Genomic DNA, 24,515 nt, shown 5'->3' on the forward strand with positions numbered 1-24,515 from the left:
ATGGAACTGCTTAATTTTCCTCTAGTTCTCTACCTCAGAGATTTCCATGAGGTTGGAGACTATGATTTCTTCATGGTTGTGGGAGCTATGCGCTTTAAGATGAGCAGTGACAGCAGCAGTATCAACATCATCATCATTGCATTTGTTTCCTAATCTGTCTGTAACAGATTAACCAAAAGTTAGTGAGTAAAAACAACCCTGATTCATTATTGGAGGGCAAGTCGAAAATGGGACTGGACTGTAGGAATGTGTTCCTTCAAGATTCTCTTCATCTAGAATCGCTTTTCCAGATAGAAGAGGCTGTCCACATTTCTTGTCTGATGGCTCCTTCCATCTATTACTCTAGGCTGTGCTTCTCCTTGTTGAATTTCAGTCTCTGACCTTCCTGCTTCTTTATTGTTTTTAAAAATAAGCGGCCATATGAAATCTTGGGTTCCACTTCTCACAATTTAGGACAAATACCTTGTTTTTTCCCCATCCTTAACTGAATCACATCTTTCTACAGTTGCTGTTGCCAAACACATATTTATTTATTTAGTTAGTTAGTTAGTTAGTCATGGGGCTTGAACTCTGGGCCTAAGCGCTGCCCCTCAGCTCTTCAGCTCAAGGCTAGCACTCTACCACTTGAGCCACAGCGCCACCACTGGTTTTCTGGTGGTTTATTGGATATAAGAGTCTCACAGACTTTACTGCCCAGATTGGCTTTGAACCACAATCATCAGATCTCAGCCTCCTGAGTAGCTAGGATTACAGGTGTGAGCTACTGGCACCTGGCCAAACACATATTTACATAAGCCTATGGATATGGTATCTTTGGGGCTGGGAAATTATTCAGCCTCAACATAAGTATCAAACACAGTTCACAATTACTGAGCAGTTTTTATGTGCCAAGCAATGGTCTGAACATCTCATATACATCAAATCATTTAAAAATTATGATAAAGATACAATTTTTTAGGTTAGGGCATCATATTGTAGACAGGTTAAGGAATTTGTCCAAGTCACCTAAGGTGAGCTGACTCTAGATCCCAAGCACTCTACTGATGGAAGGAATGGGTTGTCTCTCAAGACTTGGAGAAAGCAGAATTCCCCACCCCAAATATAATTGTTGAAGAAGCACTGACTTTGCAACACCAACAACAATAATGGTAATATCATTATAGTGGTTTTTAACTTCTCAAATATATTTCCAGCAACTTTCCATGAAATGTTCCTCTAGCTCAAAACAATTTTCCTCTCCACTAAGTCCTTTTATTTTGTGATTTATTTAAATCAAAAGGGTTCATATTATGCCTTTCAGTCCAATTTATGAATCTATTTGTTCTATTCAACTTGTGAGCCCTATAAATAAAGATACAGATAAACCCACCTCCAAGAAAAACTGTACAGTGAGTTAAATACTTGCTGCATTCACTAAGTATGTGTTCAGTTGAATAGTATACCAGAGGCAAGTATTGTTTTGAGAGTACTATAGAACTTAAAATAATAGAGTGATAAATGCTATTTGCCTTGATGGCTCTTAATAAACCATAATTTCTGATATTCATGTACTTGAGAATTCTCATTTTGGCTCTGGGGTTACTCTATAACAATTGTAACAACTGAATATTATGAAGAGATGCATTATTTCTGGGTTTAATCTTTCCTTGGTTCAGGAATTTCTAGCTTGTTTTTTTTTTGTTGCTGTTTCTGTTGTTGTTTTTTGCTCATAGGGCTTGAACTCAGGACCTGGAAGCTGTCCTTGAGCTTTTGTGCTGAAGATTACTATGCTGCCACTCTGAGCCACAGCTCCACTTCTGGTTTTGGGGTGGTTAATTGGAAACAGAGTCTCACAAACTTTCCTGCCTGGTCTGGCTTTGAACTGTGATCCTCAGATCTCAGCCTCCTAAGTAGCTAGGATTACAGGTGTGAGACACCAGTCCAGGCTTGAACTCTTAGTCTTGTAATGCTGCTTTTCAAACTTAACTGCCATTTTGTGAGAAAGCCCAAGGAACCATGAAGAGAGGTCCTGAAGAGGAAGGAAGGGACCCCCACCAACAGCACCAGGTTGCGATAGAGATTCCAGATGGATACAATCATTCCATCTGCTCAACTGTTCCCTCTGGACAGCAGAGGGAATGAAAGAATTGACAGACAACCACAGAACTGTGAGAATGACTGGTTGCTTTTGAGCTTCCAGATTTGGGGATGTTTGTTATGTGCAAGAGACAATAGAATACAAAGGCATACACATTTCTGTAGCACAGGGGTACCATGCTTTCTTTTCTTTCTACTGAAGCATTATCAATAAGATCATGGATTTGAGGCTGAGGAGGTATAGACTGAAGCTATACGCCATTGAACAGGGCTCCTCCTACTCAGAGCAAAATCTCTTTGCAGGCAGATACTGGAGAGTAAAGGCTACATGTGCCTCTCCTATGATTGTTCATGAAGACATGAATACCATTTTTCATTATTCATGAGGACATGAATGATCTTAGGAGGGATTGCCTAGGCTTCATGCTGACTAGAGTCTAGATTTCTGCTCTCTTAAGGACTGAGTAAGTAACATACACTGCTCTTTTTATTTTACACCACCCCACTAAATGTTTTTATTTTCTGTTGGGAAAAGCAGGCATATACATATACTATTGGCAACATGAGAATGAACATTGGGCCAGAAACACATCCTGGACAAGTAATAAGGAGTCCTCTTCAGAGCTTACTTCTCATCCTCGTTCATGGGAATTATGATGACTTCTTTTGTTCTACTTAAGCCCACGCCCTGGTATCTCGAACACACTTCCAAGTTTTTGCCTTTCAGGCCCCAGAGGGAGGGATGGGACCTTTCTACTTTAGGACCAAGTCGGGGTCTATACAGCAGCATTGCTATTACAGACTAGAGTAGCTCCAATGTACAAAGGCTGGGTCTTGCTTTGTACTATTTTTCTCTCTTGCTATAAAATGCAGAACCTGATAAATGCATTGCCTATTCTAGGCGAACTCAAGTCTCACACTGGTCATTTGCTGGGGTGGCATTTACCTTGCCATTTAACTTTGTCTGTGCTCACATTGTATTCGATCTTGTCGTATAGTGTGACCACCCAAGAAGGGTGTGACACTTGCTTGGAAGGCTTTCAGCTTCTCTCTTCACTTTCCGTCTTTGATTCAGGAATTTTTCCAGGCTCTAGTTCTTTACTATGAATTTTAACAGAAAGGGAGAAAAAGAAATTTGGAGAGAATTAAGACTCGACGTTTTAGAGGCCGGTGATTTCCCAGTGCCTAATGTCATTCTCAAGAGAATCCTAATGTTCAGATGACTTGAAAGTAACACGGAGCTGGAGGGTGGGTGCCTGAGTAAAGACACAGAAGTCACCCTTCTCACTCCACTTTCTTCCTTGCCTACCTCTCTCCCCTACATCTTTCTATGACTACAAACGAACATTTGTTCCACTATTAGCTTCTGGTGCAGGAAGCGAGATGACAGATGGGACAGTACTGTCTAAAGGATTTATCTGAGGGGCAGGAGGAAGGAGCAGCAATGGGAGAGAGGGAACACAGCCTAGGACCCACTTCCTCTCCCATTCTCTCTATTTACCACCTAGTGATATAAATAAACTGTGCTGAGCATCGACATTGGGTGATGGGAAAACCAGGACTAGAGTGAGTGTAACTGACTAAAGTAACAGTGGATGCAGTGTGGATACTGTGGGAGTGCTTTGGAGGGCACTGTGGGAAAGGAGGTGAGGAAAGAAGCTAAAATCATTGCCCTAGAAGAGAGCCTAATCCTATTTTCTTACCTTCTTCCGAGTAATGTGAATTTGTGCTCTTGTAAAACAAGGGAGATGGTTGTTAATGTAAAGCATGTATAGACAGCTAAAGAAAAATGATTGGTTAGGATGTTCATTCAGTTAACAGTTATTTATTAGTGTTTATTGTCTGCCAAGTCCTTCTAAGCACTTTATACATCATAAATCGTTGAATCCTCATGACGGTTCTGCCAGGTAGTCAGAATTCAATACTATTTTTATCTCCATTTTGCAAATGAGGAAGCCGAAGCCCATAAGGATCAAAGGTCTTGTACAAGATAGAGTTGCCAGATTTAGCAAATTAAAGCACAGAATGTCCAGCTGAAGTCAGATTTCAGAAGAGCAGTCAGTTATTCTTGATTAGCTATGTGCTCCATCTATCATCTGCTCCCATTTTGCTAACAAATCAAATATCGACTGCAATATCTGGAACATATTTGTACTAAAACATATATTTGAAATTTAAATAGAACTGGAAATCCTGCATTTTATCTGGAAACTATAGAAGCAAATATCTAATATGTGATAGACTGAGAATTATACCCATAGTATGTGGATTTCTAGTCTAGGTTCTTAAGCACTTTGCAATATTTTCTGTTTACGTAAGTCTAGAATGGAAAACAAGGCTCAATAAAATACTAATCAAGTTGCTTTTTCTCTATTGTAGGCCCTTTAAGAAAGAATAATAGGCATGTGAATGTGTGTGTGTGTGTGTGTGTGTGTGTGTGTGAGAGAGAGAGAGAGAGAGAGAGAGAGAGAGAGATAATGTGAGTATGCACATGCTTGCAGACATACACACGTGCCTTAGAATTGTGATCAGGGATGTTTCTAGTGATCCTAGGTTCCCCAGGCCCAGGAAAGACTTGCGAACCATTCATTTACCCAACTCTGGGTCCTGAAAAATCATTAACAGTGTGTCTAAAGATGTTTCCTTGGAATGAGGGATCTTGCACAAGGCTGGATCTCTGAGCTGTTCCAGGCCTTGGGAGGTTCTGAGACTAGGGTATATGTACAAATGGCTGTACACATACCTAGAGAGGCTGGGAGCTGTATGCCACATTTGGGGAACTCAGCCAAGAGCTCACAATTCAAAGTCAGCACAGTGGGCAGAGCCATATGCCTCCTGGTGGTTCATAAGGACTGCGGGTGAGGGACTGGAAAAGAATGTTGTGATCTCACCCTGTTATTTTCTGACTATGCCACAGAATTTGTGAATGTCTTCAAGAGGCATAAAGGAGGGAAATTTTGTTCCATGCTGTGTGGATCCATTTGAAACAGAACTATGATTAATCCCATTAATCCAACACACTATGATTAATGGGCAGGTATGTGCCTGGGAGCTACCTCTGATGTTTTCTCAACAGAGCCTTAGGACATGGCTATTGCTATATAGACTAAGTCAGAGAGATGGGAAGAGTTTGACCTTGTAAACAGAGATCATATTAAACTGAAACTTGGGGTCTTATCTACCCACTTGGTGCCAACTGTCCCAATTCAACATCCATTTTTTTTCAACATCCATTTAAATCTTGAACCAAATGCAGCAATTTCACACCCTGAAGCCTAGAAATGTAGTTCAAGGAACTCAGTTTAGGCAGCTTTTTCTCCTTGGACCCTAGAGAAGAAAATTATCCTTGGACATTGTCTGAGGATAGCTATCTCTCAAAATAGAAAAATTCTGTTTTAAATGAAGTTACTACTATTTTTTTCAAAATTTAATGCTCTCTTCTTGAAAATCCTGGCTTAAATATGTAAACATACCTACCTGAACAGGTAAATTGGAGCTCTAGCTAAATGGGTTCCTCTGAACAACACACACAGGTATGACGTGGCCCTGGTGCTGAATTTCCCTGCTGGAATCACAGCTGAGTCATCAAGACCAGACAATCCAGGTTCCTTTCATGAGTGAAAAGCCATAGAGAAATCTGGTATATTCTGAAAGAGTCAGAGATGTTTATAATGTGAATCAGCAATTAATAGCAGCTTCCCCTTAAACACATCACATCGTCACATGAGTGATAGTAATTATGCTGGTTAGTTTTGTTTTTTCAAGGCAAATGACAAGACAAATGCATAACCAAGGGACTAACTGACAGAAGTGAAGAAATACAAGATGACTAAAATAGACAATGAAAAATAATGAGAAAAAAATGATTAAAAGAAATGAATTGTATGGTTCACACCACTGATAATGAGCCCAAAGGAAATAAAGAACTAGAAATTGCAGGAGAGATAGAAGGAAGTAATTTCTTCCAATTCTGTAATGGAGTTTTTTTTTTTTTGTCTTTGTTTTTGTCGGTCGTGAGGCTTGAACTCTGGGCCTGGGCACTGTCCCTCAGCTCTTTAGTTCAAGGCTAGCACTCTACACTTGAGCCACAGTGCCACTTCCGATTTTCTGGTGGTTAACTGGAGATAAGTCTTACAGACTTTTCCTGCCTAGGCTGGCTTTGAACTGTGATCCACAGATCTCAGCCTCATGAGTAGGTAGGATTACAGGTGTGAGCCATCGGTGCCCGGCGGTAAGTGGAGTTTGCCTTCAAACTGGTTTGTTAAAATGAGCCAGCACAAGAACACTGTCTTGGGGCCAGCAACGACCCCCAGCAATGGCCCTGGAAGAAGAAGTGGTCCCATGGATAACTTTCACCGTTTTTCAACTCTTCCTTTTGACTGTGCTGTCAGAGCTTGCCTTATTCAAATAGGTCCTTCTTTCCTTATCTACACATTCATTGGCTGTGTACTCTGGCTCCACCCCAGGCCTGCCCAACAAAAAAAAAATGACATTCAGCTGCGTTATTCATCTTTCATTTTACTATAATTTCCTGGATTGTGTAATAAGTTACCTCAAACTGGATGGCTTCAAACAATACAAGTTAAGTCTCTCATTCTAGAGACCAGAAGTCTACAATTACATGGTTAGGGGGACCTCATTTTGTCCCATAGAACGTTTCTTGGTTTCTTTTACCTTCTTGTAGTCCAACTTGTAACCATGGGACTCCAATCTCTGCCTCTGTTCATGTATGGCCACTTCCTCAGTTCCTACTTTTCTTCTACAAGAACACTGGCCATTGCACTTAGGGTTTACCCAGACAGCCCAGGATGTTGTTATCTTGGAGTCTTTATACCTACAAAGTCTGCTTTTCAAAACAAGGTCATATTCACAGGTATAATATCTTTTGGAAGGCACCATCATTGTATCTGTCCCCCCACCGCCTTTTTTGAAATACAGAGAGTTCTTCCTCACTAGGTAAAAGAGTAATTAGACAAAGAGGAATACTTTCTGGTCAGCCAAGGTATTGTCATACTTCCCCTTTTTCTTCATCTCCAATTTTCTTATAAGCAAAACTGTTTAAAAACATTCTCTTGTAAATTTCTCCTCAAAACTCTCTGGGAAGTCATTGTGTATTTGACTTCCAAGTTTTATATATTTGCTCTTTTATAGCAGATCTGATGTCTTTTCTTCATGGTTTTACATATAGGTCAACTTGGTTTCTCAAATCAGTGGCTGTACATCTTGGTTTACTTGACAAAGTCTTGAGTTAAGCCTGTTTATCCTAGGATTCTACCCAGTTGGTATCTCCTTTAACTCCAGCCCTGGCTGGAATACATTTCCTTCTGGAGGGAGGCTTTGGGAGATAATTGATAGTAATGGTTTCATTCAGTGAGTGATGAAGAATGAGGAAGGAGATGCTTTGTCTGAACTTGAAGTTTTGGATGCTGAAATAAAAATAGGGGCAGATCTTAAGGAGAGAATTGGCATTGTGTGACTTAAGATGACTTAGATTCACTAGAGGAAAGAATGAATATCAGATAATGAACATTAGAGAATAGCTTGGGCTTAGATTCCCTATCTAAAATAGTTTAAGAGTAAGTAGAGTTCTTGTTCCTATTACTTGTTTTGATGAAATATGCAGGCTGACAAGTAAAATACTCCTTAAAAAGATCCAGTGACAATTTACAGGACTTTTGTTGTTGACTCTTCTACCTGAGGAACCGAGATTCTAACTTTCAAGGAACGTGATAATGGGACCACATACATCCTCTTTGTCTTATTCAGCATACAAAACTCAGGAAGTTGCAGCTGGTATCAGTGGCTCACATCTGTGATTCTAGTTATTTCATAAGGCTGAGATCTGAGGATGACGGTTCAAGTCCAAGTGGTTCAAAGCTAGTCCATGCAGAAAAGCCTATGAGATTCTTATCTCCAATTAACCACCTAAAAGCCAGAAGTGGAGTTGTGGCTCAAGTGGTAGAGCACTAGCTTTGAACACAAAAGGACACATACACACACACACACACACACACACACACACACGTATGCACATGCATACAATATAGGGAGTTGCATCTTGGTTTTGGTTTGAAGGAACATATTTGACATTCTTGTACATCTCCAAAGGGTGTAAAATGATATAGTCACTCTGGAAAATAGCATGGCAATTTCTTGAAAGGTTAAGTATATAACTTTCCTATGGTTCAGCAGTTTCACTCCTAGGTATTTATTGAAGAGAATACAGATACATGTTTACATCTATACTATAGATAGTATAGATATTCATGATAGTATAGATATTCATGATGGCCCAAATCTGGATAAATTTTGAATGCTGTTTAAGGGAGAATTGATCAATATTTTAATACAGTCATGTAAAAATGATAATTAGAATTTTCTTTGGTGAAAGGATCAAACCAGGGCCTCAGGCTGGTCAAGTGCTCATCTACTGAATTGTACCTCAGACCTCTAATCAGCAATATGTTTAAAGAAAAGGAACCATTGATTAAATCAATCAGTCACTGGGTTGGTCCTACAGGTCCTATCCTCAAAATATATGTTTTCTTCTATCTTCTTCTTCACATTCTTGACTAAGGGGCTGTGATCACTGTTTGATGTGGTGAATGTAGCAATTTTCAGTCCTTCCCTCCTCAAATCTGTTCCCTACATAGTATCCTTGTGCGTAACACTATAAAAGCATCACAAGCTTACTTTGGGCATTCATTTATTGCCATCCTTCACTGGATATCTTTCTCCTTTTAGATAAACTCTAAAATTTCTGTAGTCCACCAAGCCCTAGAGAATCTATTCCTTCTGTCTTTATCATTATTTAACTGCACACTTAAAATGGCTAAAATAACAAACTGAATGTTATGTAGTGTTTGTAACAATGAAAAGATAGATGAATAACACATTGAATTGAATTGAAATTATAGCAGCGGTCATTTGGATATAATCTATTTTACTTTGTCTCATATTCTCATTTAAGTCTTCATAAATGCTTGTTAATTCGAAAATGAAATTATAAGCCATGATTGGTGCCACACACCTGTAATCTCAAGACTTGGGAGGCTGAGACAAAAGAGTTTGAAGCCAGTCTGAGGTACGTTAGCAAAACCTTTTCTAAAATTTTTTAATAAAGAAAAAAACTTCTTGTTTCCATTTCCTGGAGTTCATTTTGATAAATCTCATTTTATATGACCAGAGGCACATAGGCATTGCACCTTTGTTTTCCTCCCCTATGAGTATCCTCCTTTGGTCTCTCTATGTGTGCATGCCTAGAGTCCTGTATTATTTATCAGGTCCCAGTGTATTTTAGATCTAGCTTCCACATATAAGAAAAAAAAATGTGTTGTTTGTCTCTCTGAGCTTGGTTTACCTCACTTAATATGATTTGTTCTAGGTCCATCCATTTCCCTGCAAATGATATAATATTTTTTCTAATGGCTGTGTAAAATAGGTACTGCATTTTTTTATTCACTCATCTATTTTAAAGCATCTGGGCTATTTCCATAACTTGGTTATTGTGAATAGTGTCTTTACAGAATCCTGGTTTATGATGTTTGGGGTGGATAAATGTCCAGTGGTAGTATGGCTGGGCCATAAGGTGAACAAAAAATTTAAATAAATAAATAAGGGAAGGAAGGAAGGAATCAAGGAAGGAAGTAGGAGAAAAACAAAGAAAGGAAGAAAGAGAAGGAGAAGGAAAGAAAGAAAGAAGGAGAGAGAGAGAGAGAGAGAGAGAGAGAGAGAGAGAGAGAGAGAGAGAGAGAGAGAGAGAGAGAGACAAGATAAACTGTTTCTACTGATGCTCCTGCTGTGGCTGTATTCCTAATAGTAGCTAGATTCCCTCTGGTTCCTCATAAGGGATTCAACTATCTTGACATTTCCCATTGCTAAAGATCACCTACAACCCTTGGCTCATGTACCCACCTTCCATCTTCAAAGCTATTAGGATAACGTCTCTCTTTTCCAGTTTTTGCTTCACTGTCATAACTACCTCATTCTGAGCCTCCAACCTTCCACAGATGAGAACTCTTTGATTACATTGGGTCCACCTGTACAGTCCAATCTCTTCCTTGTAAGATCTTTAATGTAATCAAAGCTCCAGAGTCCCATTACTGTCTTAAGGTAACATATTCATAGGTTCAGGTAGGATAAGAGCACATTTGGACAATTATAATGAAACCTACCACACTTGGGTTTATTTTTCCCAAAGCCTGAGGCTCCCGGATAGGATTCATGTCTGTCCTGTTCATTTCTGAGCTCTCGCTGCCTCACAGGTGCTTCCTACGTAAGAAGTCATTTGCTGGATGGGTAATGGCATTGAAGCCACTATTCGATGTATGTCTTTGATTTTATGTTTATTTCTCAGTTTCATTTCCAGGCTTCAGATAGAATCATCATTTGGAGCTCCCCCCATTCCAGAGGATCGCTCAAAAACTCACCTTACAAGTGACTCGACTCTTCACCAGTTCTGTCCATTCCATTTTCCTGAGTTACATTCTCTTTGTCAGCTTGTCTAACGGGTAAGTGCAAGCTCTCCTGAGGGCCTTTTAGTTTAGAAGTGTCCTGGGCAGCCTTGCAAACTCCAGAATTCACACAGCATTCAGCCTGCAGCTCCCAGGCTTCTAAGAGATGTCTGTCCCAATGGTGATTCTACAAGCCAGAACTCCTCAAACATGTTTCCTAACCTCAGTATCACTACTGCATTAGCTACCCCACAACAAGACACCTCACACCAGCATTCTGAGAACTAAATAATAGCATAACAATTTAAATGAGTTATGCCTCTGTTACACTGGTATTGTATTAGCCTCTCCCATATTGGGAATCTCCCAGATTAGGAGATGAAGAGATGAAAGGAAGACGTGTGTGTGTGTGTGTGTGTGTGTGTGTGTGTGTGTGTGTGTGTGTGTGTGTGTGTTTGTCCATATGCATACACTAATATTCACTATATTCACTATATTCATATATGTATATGTTTAAGATGCCATACAACTTATATTGAATATATTTCAAGCTAGAAAGATTCTTAGAATTAATTCTTCCAATGCACTAAACCCAAAACCAGAGAAAAGAAAGCCAAGAAAACAAATTCTTTCATATCTTTTGGTCCAGAAAGGAAGAAATGCTGAATACTTAATTTTAGAAAGTATTTACAATAGTTTTGATGCTATGTAGACACAGTGTGAATGTGGACACAACAATCTGGTGAATAAGATTCAATTTGCCAGGATAGGATACTTTAAAATCTATTTCTTCCTGTGAGCATCATTGTCTTGTCCCATCTAGTCTGTTTGAAATCTTGTCTTGGTTTGTCTCATAAGGACCTTATGAAGGGGCAAACAAAAGAAAAGAAAGAAAACAAAAAATGAGAAAAGTGAACCAATTCTTAAACCTATTGTCTCTTCCCAGCCTTGCCTAGATTTACAGCATGATGCCTGGAAAGAGTATGAGGCTGTAAAACATTATTCATTTCTCACAGAGAAGCCAAGTTAGTTGGGATTTGTGTCAACAATATGCCCTTCTGTGTAGCCAAGAGTCAAGCTCTCCTCCAACACAATGCATGTGCATGATCAGCTCATTTCTTGTCGGTGTACATGCCCACACTCATATCCACAGTATTTATAACCTAAAGTGACAAAGATCATCCACAGTTCTACTTCATACCAGGGCCAGGACAGAGACTGCTCAGTTCTCTGCATTTTACCTCATCAATGGCTGACCCTCAAAGGGAATTACCTGGACAGAGAACTTGAATGTTCTTTGAAATCTTTACGTGGACAACTTATGCTTATAATTAAGAAATTTTCATTGATAAAGTACTATTCTGGCTTACCTGTAGGGCCATGGTTTGGCTATGGAATGTCTAACAAAGATTCATGTGGTAAAAATGTGGGGCTTAGGAGAGGTGATTCATTGATGACTTCATTGCGGAATGGGTTATTAGCACCTGTTTTGAATACCCAGGCCAGTGTTTTTAGAAAAGGATGTTTTTGAAACGTATGTTTAAATTTTATCAAGAAAGAAGTAGGTGTTCCATTGACAATGCTAAACAATATTATATGGTTTCTGATTCCAGGCCATTTTCAATCTTCAGTTTTTATGTTATTTAGGCCCCTCTAGAGACAGGGTGAAGGTTGGGACATCCTTCAGTTTTAAAGGAATCCAGGATTGTTACAAGCATGTGCCTAAGAACCATCCTTCATTTTAGCCCATTTACTCCAACAACAGCATTTGCTGACTGCAAATGACACCTGCTTTGAGTTTAGCCCTTCGTATGCCAGCCAGTAAGGGATGCTCACTGCCATGTGAGGAAGCATGCTGAGAGGAAATTTACTCCCCTAGCAGCTTCACTTGAGATAGGAACAAAAGACAGCCCTTTTGATCAGTCACTAGGTTGTTTTCTGATGGCTACTGTAACAAATTATCGCTAACAAAGTGGTACAAAAAAAAAAAACCACATAAGCTTACTGCCTTACAGTTCTGGAATTCTGAAATCCAACATGGATCTTGCTGGGTTAACACCAAGATTTCAGTAGAGCTTTGTGCCTCCGAGAAGTTGGTGGGGAAAATACATTTCCTTGTCTTTTCTTGGAGATTTCCTTCAATTCTTGACTCCTGGCTTCCTTCCTGCCTACAGTCTTTTCACTGTCCATCATCACATTGTTTTTCCAATAAGCTCATAATCTTGCAAAGAAATAAGAAGTTTACACTGCCTGATCTTTGATTGCCATTTTCTTATCACTGGCTCTTCTATCTCCATCTTTCTCTTATAAGAACCAGTATAATTACATTAGAGCTACCCAAATAACCCAAGATAATTTCAAAATCCTTATCATGTTTAATCATATCATATACAAAAGTCCCTCTTGCCATATAAGTTTCCATGATCAGGACTTAGACATCTCTGAGAGATACATTTTTCTCCATTACACAATCTCCTTTCTCATTCGGAACAAAAAACTATTGGTCAGTTTTATATTTAACCCTTCTTATATTCAACCCACTTGATTGTCTCAACTTACCACCTGACTCTTACCCCAAAGTACTATTTGTAAGTTTCTTATTTCTTTACAAGACTGAAACGTCTTCAGAAAATCAGATACTTTTATTTTTACTTATTATTTCTGACACAGTTACAAAAACTGGACAAAATAGGACTCAATGGTCTTCAACACCTTGGGCATCATGTAGTGTAAACAAGACAGCCCTGAGTGATGGGAAAAAAACGTACTGAGCAGTTCCACTGGGCTAGTTGGTTGCCTGCAGAGTTTCTGGCTTTGGTGCAGGGGGAGAGATTACAGGAATTCTGTGGTAGTCTCTTGGAGCTGGGAAGAATGGGAGTCTCTGGCAAGAGTTTCCTGGATAACAATCAGAGTGAAAATAAATGAGGATCTATTGAATACCCTGCTCCAGTCTTCTACTCTTCAGTGTTTAGCTGAATAATGATAACTTCAACTTTGTAAGGATTCCATCCAATCCTATAGAGAGAACTCTCTAGCTCTTTGTTTTTATTTGTTTTGTTTTGTTCTCAGTGCCAGGAAATGAACTTGCTAGGCAAGTACTCTACCATTTGAGCCAGACTTTTAGCCCTTTTATTTTGTTTTTGGGGTTTTTGAGACAGGGTCTCACTACTTTTGCCCCCGGTTGGGCTCAAACATATAGTCTTCCTGTCTGTGCCTCTTGAGAAACTGGAATTGATGGTATGGGTAACCATATTCAACTTGAACAAAGAAATCTCTTCAAAGATTAGAGGAATAATTCTAGGTGCTCACACAAGCTAGAAATAGTTCTTGCTTCCACCAGCCAGAACATAAAGCCTTATAATTCATGGGACACCTTGTAGTGTTCTCAGAAGGACTTGACTTGAATATTAACACAAAGGTGATCCTAGAATAAAGGCTGTTCTGGTCCCATGTAAAAAAGATCAAAAGCAGGTCTGCAAAGGCTCAAACTGGAATTAATTCAAATATAATCCCATACCAAGGCTTAAGAATATTTACAAGAACAAAGAATATATCCAGCACCCCCCAAAAAACAGAATTCACAATGTCTGACATCCATTCAGAAATGAACAAAATTAGCATTCGAAAGCAGAGAAGTGTGACTCTTAATAAGAACAAAAATCAATGGATTAAAACTGATTATACAGATGATAAAAATAGGTTGTTAACAGAACAGTAAAATAATTTTTTATCATATTATGCAGTAAGTTCAAGAAGCCAGAGTATAGATTGCCTAAGACATAAAAAGACCCAATGGATTGTCAAGAGATGAAAACTCCCATATCTTGGTGAAGAGAAACACTTGAACTAACCACGAGAGGAAAAAGATTTGTAAAGTTGAAGACAGTAATAGAAGCTCCCCAAATGAAATGTAGAGAGGACTTTTTAGTATAAACCTTGAAAAATAAAATGATCAGAGCATCAATGTGCTGAGGTGCAACTTTAAACATCAGTATACATGGAATTGGAGTTCCCACAGGAGGAGACTGGAGTTGCCTCCAGTTTTGAAAAGCTTTTAATAAATCTGCAATGAATATTCACGTGTCCTGGGAATATACATCTAGTCCCCTTAAGTACATACCCAAAGGAGAAAAACTATTAGGTCCTATGTCTCAGATATATTTAACTTTAAAAAGAAATAGTTGAAATATTTTCTATCTTCCCTTCTCTTCAGGAATATTATAAAATTCCACGTCCTCACTGACCACATTTTTACCAATACTCTGGGATATTATTACTATGGTGTGTAGTAACATCTCATTGTGGCTTATATCTGCTTTCCCTGTTGGCAAATGTTGTTAAACATTTCTTTATGGGTTTGTTGTCCATTTGTGTGTGTAAGTGTGTGTGTGTGTGTGTGTGTGTGTGTGTGTGTGTGTGCATATACATGGGTATAAATATTTATGACCACCAAATGAAAGCATCTGCTCAATCTTAGATTTGTTCTCTTCATTAATAAGCTATAAGAACTCTGAATATATCCTGGAGACAATACAGATATAACTATAGCAAATATTTTTCCTGCTGTGGCCTGAATAATTTTTGCAGTGAAGATTTCAGTAGCATTTTTGAGATGTATCTGACATTCCATAAACTGTATGTGTTTAAGATTTAAACATTTTGATAGGTTTTAGAATATATGCACATCCATTAAACTCAATATCAGCTGGGTAGTGGTGGTTCACACCTGTAATCCTAGCTACTCAGGAGGATGAGATCTGAAGATCTGGATTCAGAGCCAGCCTGGGCAAGAAAGCCCAAGAATCTTCCAAAAAAAAAGTTGCAAGTGGAGCTGTGACTCAAGTTGGTAGAGTGCTAGGCTTGAACAAAAAACAAACAAACATATAAACAGAAAAGCTCAGGAATAGTGCTTAGACCCTAAGTTCAAGCCCCAGGACCACACATAAGTGCAAGCGCCTACACACACAAACACACACACACACACACACACACACACACACTTATATAGGTGAATAAATACAATACCTCAATCTATTAAAGATCAGCTATGTCCAAAACAAGCTAAAAACAAAAAATGTGGAGCTATGGCTTAAGTGGTAGAGTGTCTAGCAAGTATAAGCCCCTGAATTGAGCCCCCAAAACTGAAAAAAATAAAGACATGAAAATAGGCTAATCATCATAAATACCATTATTCATGAGAACATACATGATAAGACCCTAAGATATAGCAATGAATCTATTAGGATGTCTAGATTGAAAAGACTTCCCACATCAAGTGTTAAGTGAGTAACAGAGGAACTAGGACTCCGATAAAGTTCTGGTGGCAGCAGGAAATAGTACAAATACTTTGAAAAACGTTTTGCCATTTCCCACACATCTAAGTACATATTTGCCAAGTGACCCTACTCTTAAATATTTACTAAAATGACTCTACTCCTACATATTTGCCAAAACACCAAAATGCTTAATCTCCAAACGAATTATCTAACCATCGAATGAACCTTTAAATTTGTGATTTGATTTCTCTCAGAAGTAAAAGTTATTCAAATATTAATAAAAATATACTTTGATATATACTATATATGCATATATATATACTTTAATAATATATTATTGCCTGTTGCTGATTGGAGAATTCTAGATGAGAATATCATTTTATACTTTTCAAACTCACAATATCCTCTGAAAAATATCCTTTATTCATTCACCCTTTATCAAGCACCATTAATTAATAGTTTTTCTTCCATGCTTGCTTAAAGACCTTAAATAAACACTAAATCAAAATTCTTATTAATTTGAGCATGTTAGACCTTCTTTAATCATACCATTATTGTGCATATTTGCAAAGAGCCTATTCCTAAATAGCTAAAAATCCCTTAGTAGCTCAAGTATCTTTGGAGTATTTCTCCCCTACTTTCCTCCAGTTCTTCTATTATGATCTCTACTTCATTTTTTTTACTGGAAAGGAATAGTTTTTAATTAAATACACACTTATTCTTGAATCTTCAAACTAAAGATTTCAGTTATCAGTGGCCTGACTGATTAGTTCAAACCTACAAATTCAGGTCTTGTTTCCTTTGTGTCATCTTCTGCCTAGACATGTCTAGGAGCTGGGCTTTCAGATCAGCAGGTGTAGCCTAAGGAACCCATTGGGTCCAGCCTCTCTCATGGCATCAGGGAAAATCAAGGTGTCCCCCAATAAAAATAGAGCAACTTGTTCTCAAGCCTTTCCCCTAAGCCAGCATTAGTGTTTCCATTTGTCAAAGAAACAGCTCAGCCTCACAGACTCCAGCTGTTGTGACAGTCTTTTGTCTCTGCCTTCACAGTACAAAGACCACCAAAGATCTAAAAAGAAGGAAAAAAACAAGGTAGGAGGAACTGGTGGCTGCGTTCCTGAAGGTGGGAACCCTACATGATTTCACAGTTAGAAAAGATATCTGATCTTTGTAGTCTTCTTTGTTTCCTCTCCCCAAGTTTTACAGCCCTTTTTTATCTGTAAATAAATAAAAAAAACACCCAACTTGTACATACATTTTCAAAATGTACTGCATAATACAACTTCATACATTCAGGAAGCTGACAGCTGCCCTCTGAGGGATAGCCTGACAGCCTAAAATCCAGAAATCAATCATTTAGATATAGCGATGCTCTGCTGTGGCTCCTGGTATGGATTGCAGCACCCAGGAACCACTTATTTGAGATAGGCCATCATAACTGTGATAGATTAAAGCACCACATCCAGGAAACAATTGTGTGCAGGGGGAGGAAACGCTATCATAGATCTGCCATGTTCCAGCCCAGAACCCAATAGCCAGGCCGACAAAATCTGTGCTACATCGAAGCTTCCAGAAACCTGGGAAGCAGCAGGATGACAGTTCTGTTCTTCAACAGCCCATTATGAACTAATTAGCATACATGAATTGCAGATTTGAAGCATTAAAGTGATGTACAAATCATTAATTTTTTGTCAAATCCATGTCATCCTTGTGTATGCCTTCCTATTTTAATGTTGCATGACAGTGAAAAGAGGTACAATCCTCTGTATATAAAGAGGAGAGATTTGGTGTAGCTGATATAATGAGATCTATTTAAACACTATGTATTTTTCAGCTTTGAATATATCTGCTTGGGAAAATGCGGCTCTCGTCCCATTAGGGTTAATTGTGAAAGGATGTTAATATATTCAAAACCCCAGGGGTAGTTCTACATGTTGTCTAAATGAAATAGGGGATGTAAGACCAACTTTACATGTGAGCTTTCTCTTTTAAAAGCTCTCCTTTTGATTAATAAAAAGAGCTGTACAATTCTCCTCACCAACTCTGGGAGGTGTAAGCACTTAGAAGGAAGCTGGGTTTATAGGTGTGCGATGACTCCAATGCAACAGATCTGTGCTTGTTATCCCACTGCCAAACTTAATTTATAAAGATGTAGAACGCAAGGCAGTGGGGAAAGGAAAACAATATCAAAGCCATCAAAGCCGACTTTCATACTGGAAAAAGCTTCTAAATATTAATCTGTGGTTTTCTGTATTGTCTCTATGTATCTAATTACTCAAGCTATTTGTGCTTAAACAAATGCTTGGTGTTTCATTTGAATTTCTTATTTCATAATACAGTAGAGTCATAATGCTTAATTTGATACTGCAGTAATAGTTTCCATGGCAACACAGACCAATGTTATATATAAATATGTATGCAATATGTATATATGTGTATATTACAAATGGATATATCGATGATTATAACTTCATTCCAAAGAGCATGTTTCAAAAGACTTACCTCTCAAGGAAAACCTTAATTAAAAATGCAGATCTAGCAGGGTGCTGATGATTCATGCCTATAATTCTAGCTACTCAGGAGGCTGAGATCTAAGGACTAAGTTGCCAAGCCAGCTTGGGCAGGAAAGCTGGTGAGACACTGAATTCCAATTCAACATCAAAAAAGCTGGAAGTGGTGCTGTGGCTCAAGTGGTAGAGTACTAGACTTGAGTGCAAAAGCTTAGGAACAGTGCCTGAACACTCATTTTAAGCCACAGGACAGGTGTGCATGTACACACACACACACACACACAAACACACACACACACACACACACACACACACACAATGTAGATCTACCTTGAGTCTACAGAGATGGTCATGGATTGGTTCTTTTCATATGGAAGAAAAGGGGTGATGTTCACCTGCCTTCTTCCTATAAGTTTTCCTCTGCCATTCATGTTGACTCTTCTTCTTGCCACCTGCTTTCCCACCAACTTTTTTTTATTGTGAAAATACTGTACAGAGGGGTTACAATTACAAGTGAAAGATAATGAGTACATTTCTTATCAAGCATTGTAGCCTTCTTCTTTGTTTCCCCTTCCCATCCCTTCCCAGCCTCCCCCCGTCCCCCCACCCAATCCTCCCCTCCACCACCAAAGTTGTAAAGTTCCTTTTCGACATGACAACTTGTACTTCTCATTGTTGCAACAGGTTCACCTGTATTCTTATTTAAATGACTTGATTTTCCCCTTCCCCTCCACAAATTATACTGACATCAAATACAGTGAAAGCAGGGGTTATACTGTGGGGGAAGGACATACAAAGCAACAAAGAAATAATCTTATAAATGCTTTAGAAACAAATGCATGAAAGAAAAAAACATTTAAATACATATCTTAGGGTTCATTTTCCTAACATCACCTTATCTGACCTATTCTGCTTGACTCATATATATACTAGATATTGCAAATAAGGGAAACCATGGGACCTATGTTTCTTTGGGCCTGGCTTACTTCACTTAATATAATTTTTTCCAAGTCTTTCCATTTCCTAACAAATGGGGCAATGTCATTCTTTCTGATGGAGGCATAGAATTCCATTGAGTCCCACCAACTTTTCTAACCACACAAACTGGAGATAAAACAAAAACTAAGGCCAGACTTGGTGGGGAAAGTGTGTCATTATTCTAAAGGGTCTTGGAACTCGAATCCTAAGGGATGCACTGAGCAACAAGGTAGAGTGAGATGATCTGTTCCATTTGTGTTGGTGGGAGTAAGGAATTTGTAATAAAGAAGGAAAAATATATATGCATGCCATTCACATTAAACATTTCGCACATTTCTAGTTTCTGTCCTCTCAGTGAATATTTAAGGTCTATATTACAGTCAGTTTCCCAGATTGGGAAGCTGTAGGGGTTCAGACTGGGGAAGTGAAGAGGGTCCACAGTTGAACACTGAGCTATGAAAGTTAGATTCTTGAGGACTTTTTGTTTTATTGAGTGTTCATTTGGAGGTACTGGGGTTTGAATCAGGGCTTTGCCTTGCTAAGCATGCTTTCTACTGCTTGAGCCACTCTGTCAGTCCAGAGCTATAAAGCCATATTTTTCCAAACTAAACATCTCATGGAGTCAATGCTGGGACAATGACGACTCTCCCAAGAATTAATCTGATTGTAAAGGGAAATAACCTGGCTTTATATGGCTATCCCTAGTAGCACAGATTGCAGCTACAGAGGCTTAAGAAAATGAGGGTTTATCCCAAGTCCAGAGATAAACAATCCTAGACTGTATTGCTGCTAAGGGCAAGCACCAAGGCCCTGATTTCAAGCCTTGGTACTGGTACAAGGGTGCATGCACACACACACATGAACACAAAGAATATCTAGAGCCAAAGAGAGAAGCAATAAATATTGAGTGAACAGTGAGAGAGGATCATAATAACTACTCATAATGAGAGATGATCCATGAGTAACTACCTCCTCCATAGCCTCCTTATTCATTTATATCAAAAGTCAATCTCTGAACAAATTTAGTCAGATATAAATAAATAAATTGCAAATCTCTCAGGAAGCAGGCATAATACAGCTTATATGTTTTATTTTACATGCAATGAAATTCTAGCTCTTGACCTTTTAACTGTGCTAACTTCACTAGTGCATGCAATGTTCACTTGAGCAGACATAGCCAAATCCTAGAGGCTGGGCTCCAATTAATCTTATGATAGATATCAGGCCACTTGAGAACTGAGAACTAAGTCAATAACCTGACCTAGGAAACTTCAGGAATCAGCCTTCAGACAATATGCCTTAAAGGTATAGGACACAGGATTTTTGACATTTATGTTCTGCTTTTGCAAGCATTGAGGGAGTACAGGCTATTTTACAAAAATCTTCCTATTGTGCACATCACTATTTTGACCAGCTCAACTCCCTTTCTAAAGCAGCCCCAAATGCTAATTGGCAAGCCATTAATTCTACCAATGAACATCCATTTTGACATAAATTATGCTAATTAAGAATACTCCGATATTGTGGAGAGACTAAGATAACTGAATCATCTAGAGAGAGAATTTCTAATTAGGAGGCTACCTGATGACTCTAGAGGTATGAATGTCTGGTTAGGGCAAATGGCCATCCTTACTTATGGAATAATTTAAGTGTTCTGATATTTACATACTTTTATATTTCTGATACAGTAGAGGGGTGGTTTATATTATTCATCCTATTGAACAGTTGTCATGGATATTTGAAGATTCAGGCTGGTAAAGAATTTTCAAGGACAAGAGAAACAAAGGTTCATTATGATGCCAGTATAAGAGATACAGCAGACAGCTACAGGGTGGGAAAGGGGGTTTAATGTCTTTGGTTAGGCAACTTTTGCTTGGCTATTCCGCTTCCTGGAACCTACTGGTTGGTTGTCCATTTTGTGCAACATGGTTTGAATTTCCAGACCTGAGGCTGGGCTTGAGCCTTCAGTTATCATATCTGTTCCAGCTGGCCCACTTGACTCACTTCCTCATTCTACCTGGCCTTTGGTTTCTCTGACTGTCATATCACCTTAAGTGGAGCCTCCTCCACAGTAGTGGAGGTAACAGCTAGGGCTGGGATGTAGCTCAGTGGCAAACTGCTTGCCTAGCAAGTGCCAACATCCTGGGTTCATTTCTCCACTACCAAAAAAGAAGAGACAAATAACATACAGTTTGCTAAGTGCAGAGGGCTCATGCCTGTAATCTTTGCTACTTAGGAGGCTGAGATCTGAGGATTGTGGTTCAAAGCCAGCCCAGGCAGGAAAGCCTTTGAGACTCTTATCTCCAATTAACCACCAGAAAACCAAAAGTGGTGTTGTGGCTCAAGTGGTAGAGTACTTGCCTTGAGCTGAAGAGATCAGGGACAGTGCCCAAGCCCAGAGTTCAAGCCTCACAACTGACAATAAATAAATAAATAAATAAAGGCAACATCAAATCTGAGTCTTCCAAAGTTACATCCAATTTTGGGGTTTGTCTTAAAAATGATCTAAGCTCTTTGCTTTAGAAGGGCATCTTTTTAAAGTGAATCTACTAACGTCATTAAAATGGTTCCCACTTACAGTGAATATAGCAACTTTGTTTCTAATATTTATCTTTGAGCAGTGAAAATGGAGTAGGTAAGGATTTTAAAATAGAACATTACATTGTAAAGGTTTAGATTTATAGGAGGTAGTCAATTGCAAAACAACCAAGTTGGTTATCAGAAAACTGAGAGAAAATATAGTGAATATTGATGATGAAGTTCAAAGTTAACCTTATGTGATCATCTCACTTTATTTTGACCCTGAAATATCTATATTTTTGTAGGCTTGCTCTGATCCCTAACCATTTATGTGCATCTCTTTGGTAATTTATTTGTTAATTGGCATCAACTCCATGGCTTTTCATTTATTTTTAGACAAGAAATTATGAGAAAATAATTAAAGAATTTCCAAATGTGATAAGTGGTTTGTGGTAGCATTGTTCATATTTTCAATGAAGCTAAAACAGATTCTGCTGGTTATCTGAAGAAAGAAACAGGGTCTACACTCATCATGCTCATACTTCTATTTTAGCACACTATGAGCTATGGCTAGGCTTAGAGGGCTAGGTTGACCAACCACCCATCCACCTATACTGGTCCACTTCACTTGCTTATAGCTTTAAACAAATGTGTGCTTTATGCTCTTTGGTCACACTTCTGAGGGAAAACATTCTCAACTGGACTCTTGTTCATTCAATTATTGCAAATGTAAAGGCTAGATAATGCCAAGAGAGCAGGTCATAGCCCATTTTCTGCTTCTGATAACACAATAGTACCCACTAGGTTAGTTATAAGGAAAAGAGACTTCACTTGTGACTCTGGCACAAAGCTTTAGCTTGAGCTGCATGTGGTTGGTGATGGCCTTCTCGCTGGCAGAGTCTTGAAGCAGGGGAAGGCATCATCTGGGTGTGGGACAGAGAACTCGTTGGGGACCCAGTCAAACAGGCTGTTATAGCAGGTTCACTCTCAAGATAGTCCATTAACCCATTAATCCATTAATTGTATGAATGGATTATTCTATTCATTAGGATAGACCCCTAATAACCTCTTTCAGGTCCCATCTGGTCCTACTCCTTAATATTGCATAATGAGAATTAAATTTCAACAGGAGTTTTGGAGGGGAAAACTCATATTCACACCATAGTGGAACATATCCAGATTTTATTTTAATGGATAGTTTAATTCAGTAAGAATGAGCATACTGATTGAAGCCAAAGTATAATGAAATTGCTGAATTTTTGAAGGAGTGATGTGACATGGGTAGAATTAATTTCTACCTAAAGAAATTGCTATTCCCTCCGCATCTCAAAAAGAAAAGGAAGAAAGAAGGAGGAAAAGAAAGAAAGGAAAGAAAACAATGGTGTCCTCATATCTCACACTTTCTCCATCTGTAAAACCAAGATAATTTTTGTCTTCTTTGTAAAAAAAAAAAAATAAATGTTCTTATGTTCCTCTAAAAGGCTTAGTTAAATATGAGATATTAAGTCACTTCTTAATGATAATCAACTCGTTTTTTTATTGTGAGAATACTGTACAGAGGAGTTACAATTACATGGGCAAGATAACGAGTCCATTTCTTATCAAGCATTGTTGCCTCCTCTTTGTTTCCCCTTCCCATCCCTTCTCAGACTCCCTCCCCTCCCCACCTCATCCTGCCCCCCCCCCCCCCCCCGCCAAAGTTGTAAAGTTCGTTTTTTGACATAACGACTTGTCAACTCAAGTTTTTAATGGCTTGATCTTCTGAGAATTAAAACCCAGTAGGCCTGCCTTGGAACTCTCCCTTGGGGATAGCATATGGCTCCTGAATTCTGTGTAATTAAACTTCCTGGAAAGGAGAGGGATGGGAAATCTTAGACCACTGAATCAATAGATTAAAAATAACAACAATAATTAATAAGTAAAGAGGTTAAATGGTTAAGTGGTGATCCATCTGCATAGTAGCCCTTCTCTATTAAATCTACTATCAAAGGATGAACATCATGATAAGATGTTCAAAAGCACCCTAAGCTAATACCAGCTTTGGAGAAACCAAGCTGGTTTAACTGATATAATTTTGTGCATTCATTGAAGCCTGAACAGCAAAGTATTTAAAGCACTGTCAGGAAGTATTAAATCTCCCTTCTGAGAGGGGGATTGAAAGAAGGTAAGACAGCTCATTTTTTATGTTAAAGCAGGATTGGGCCTGATTAGTATTTGAAATATTTCTTCCCCAATTTGGGGCAGCATTAGATTTTGGCTAGTGAAATATAAATGAACATCAATTGTACATGACAACTTCTGATCCAAACCACTTAAAATTCCCGGAATGTTCTTTTCTCCCGTAGATTGGCTGCCAGGGTCTCCTCATCAAAGCCAGCACACAGACTAGAGGCTGTTTGGAGAAGGAGGTCCCTCTCCACTGGGAGGGGTTAGAGAGATAGCTGTTTGCTTTGTGAAGATGTGAATTACTTTCAGGGCTCTTACAACATTTCAAGCTAGGTCACAGTACTGCAAGTCCCTCTGCACTTTGCTTTTTGTTTCAGTGGAAATGCTATCCACTTGCTTCCTAGGTAGATCCTCCTGCCGCAGATTAATATCAAAAGGTTTAAGAGAAACATGGAAACATTGGATTATCAAAACCACTACAGGAAGAAAATGGCTGTTTCACCTTTCTTTTTGCTCATTATTTGGAAAATGAGTGA

Source organism: Dipodomys merriami, unplaced genomic scaffold (assembly GCF_024711535.1).
Source record: "Dipodomys merriami isolate MVZ:Mamm:240054 unplaced genomic scaffold, mDipMer1.0.p SCAF_1, whole genome shotgun sequence".
In the NCBI taxonomy this organism is placed as follows: Eukaryota; Metazoa; Chordata; class Mammalia; order Rodentia; family Heteromyidae; genus Dipodomys; species Dipodomys merriami.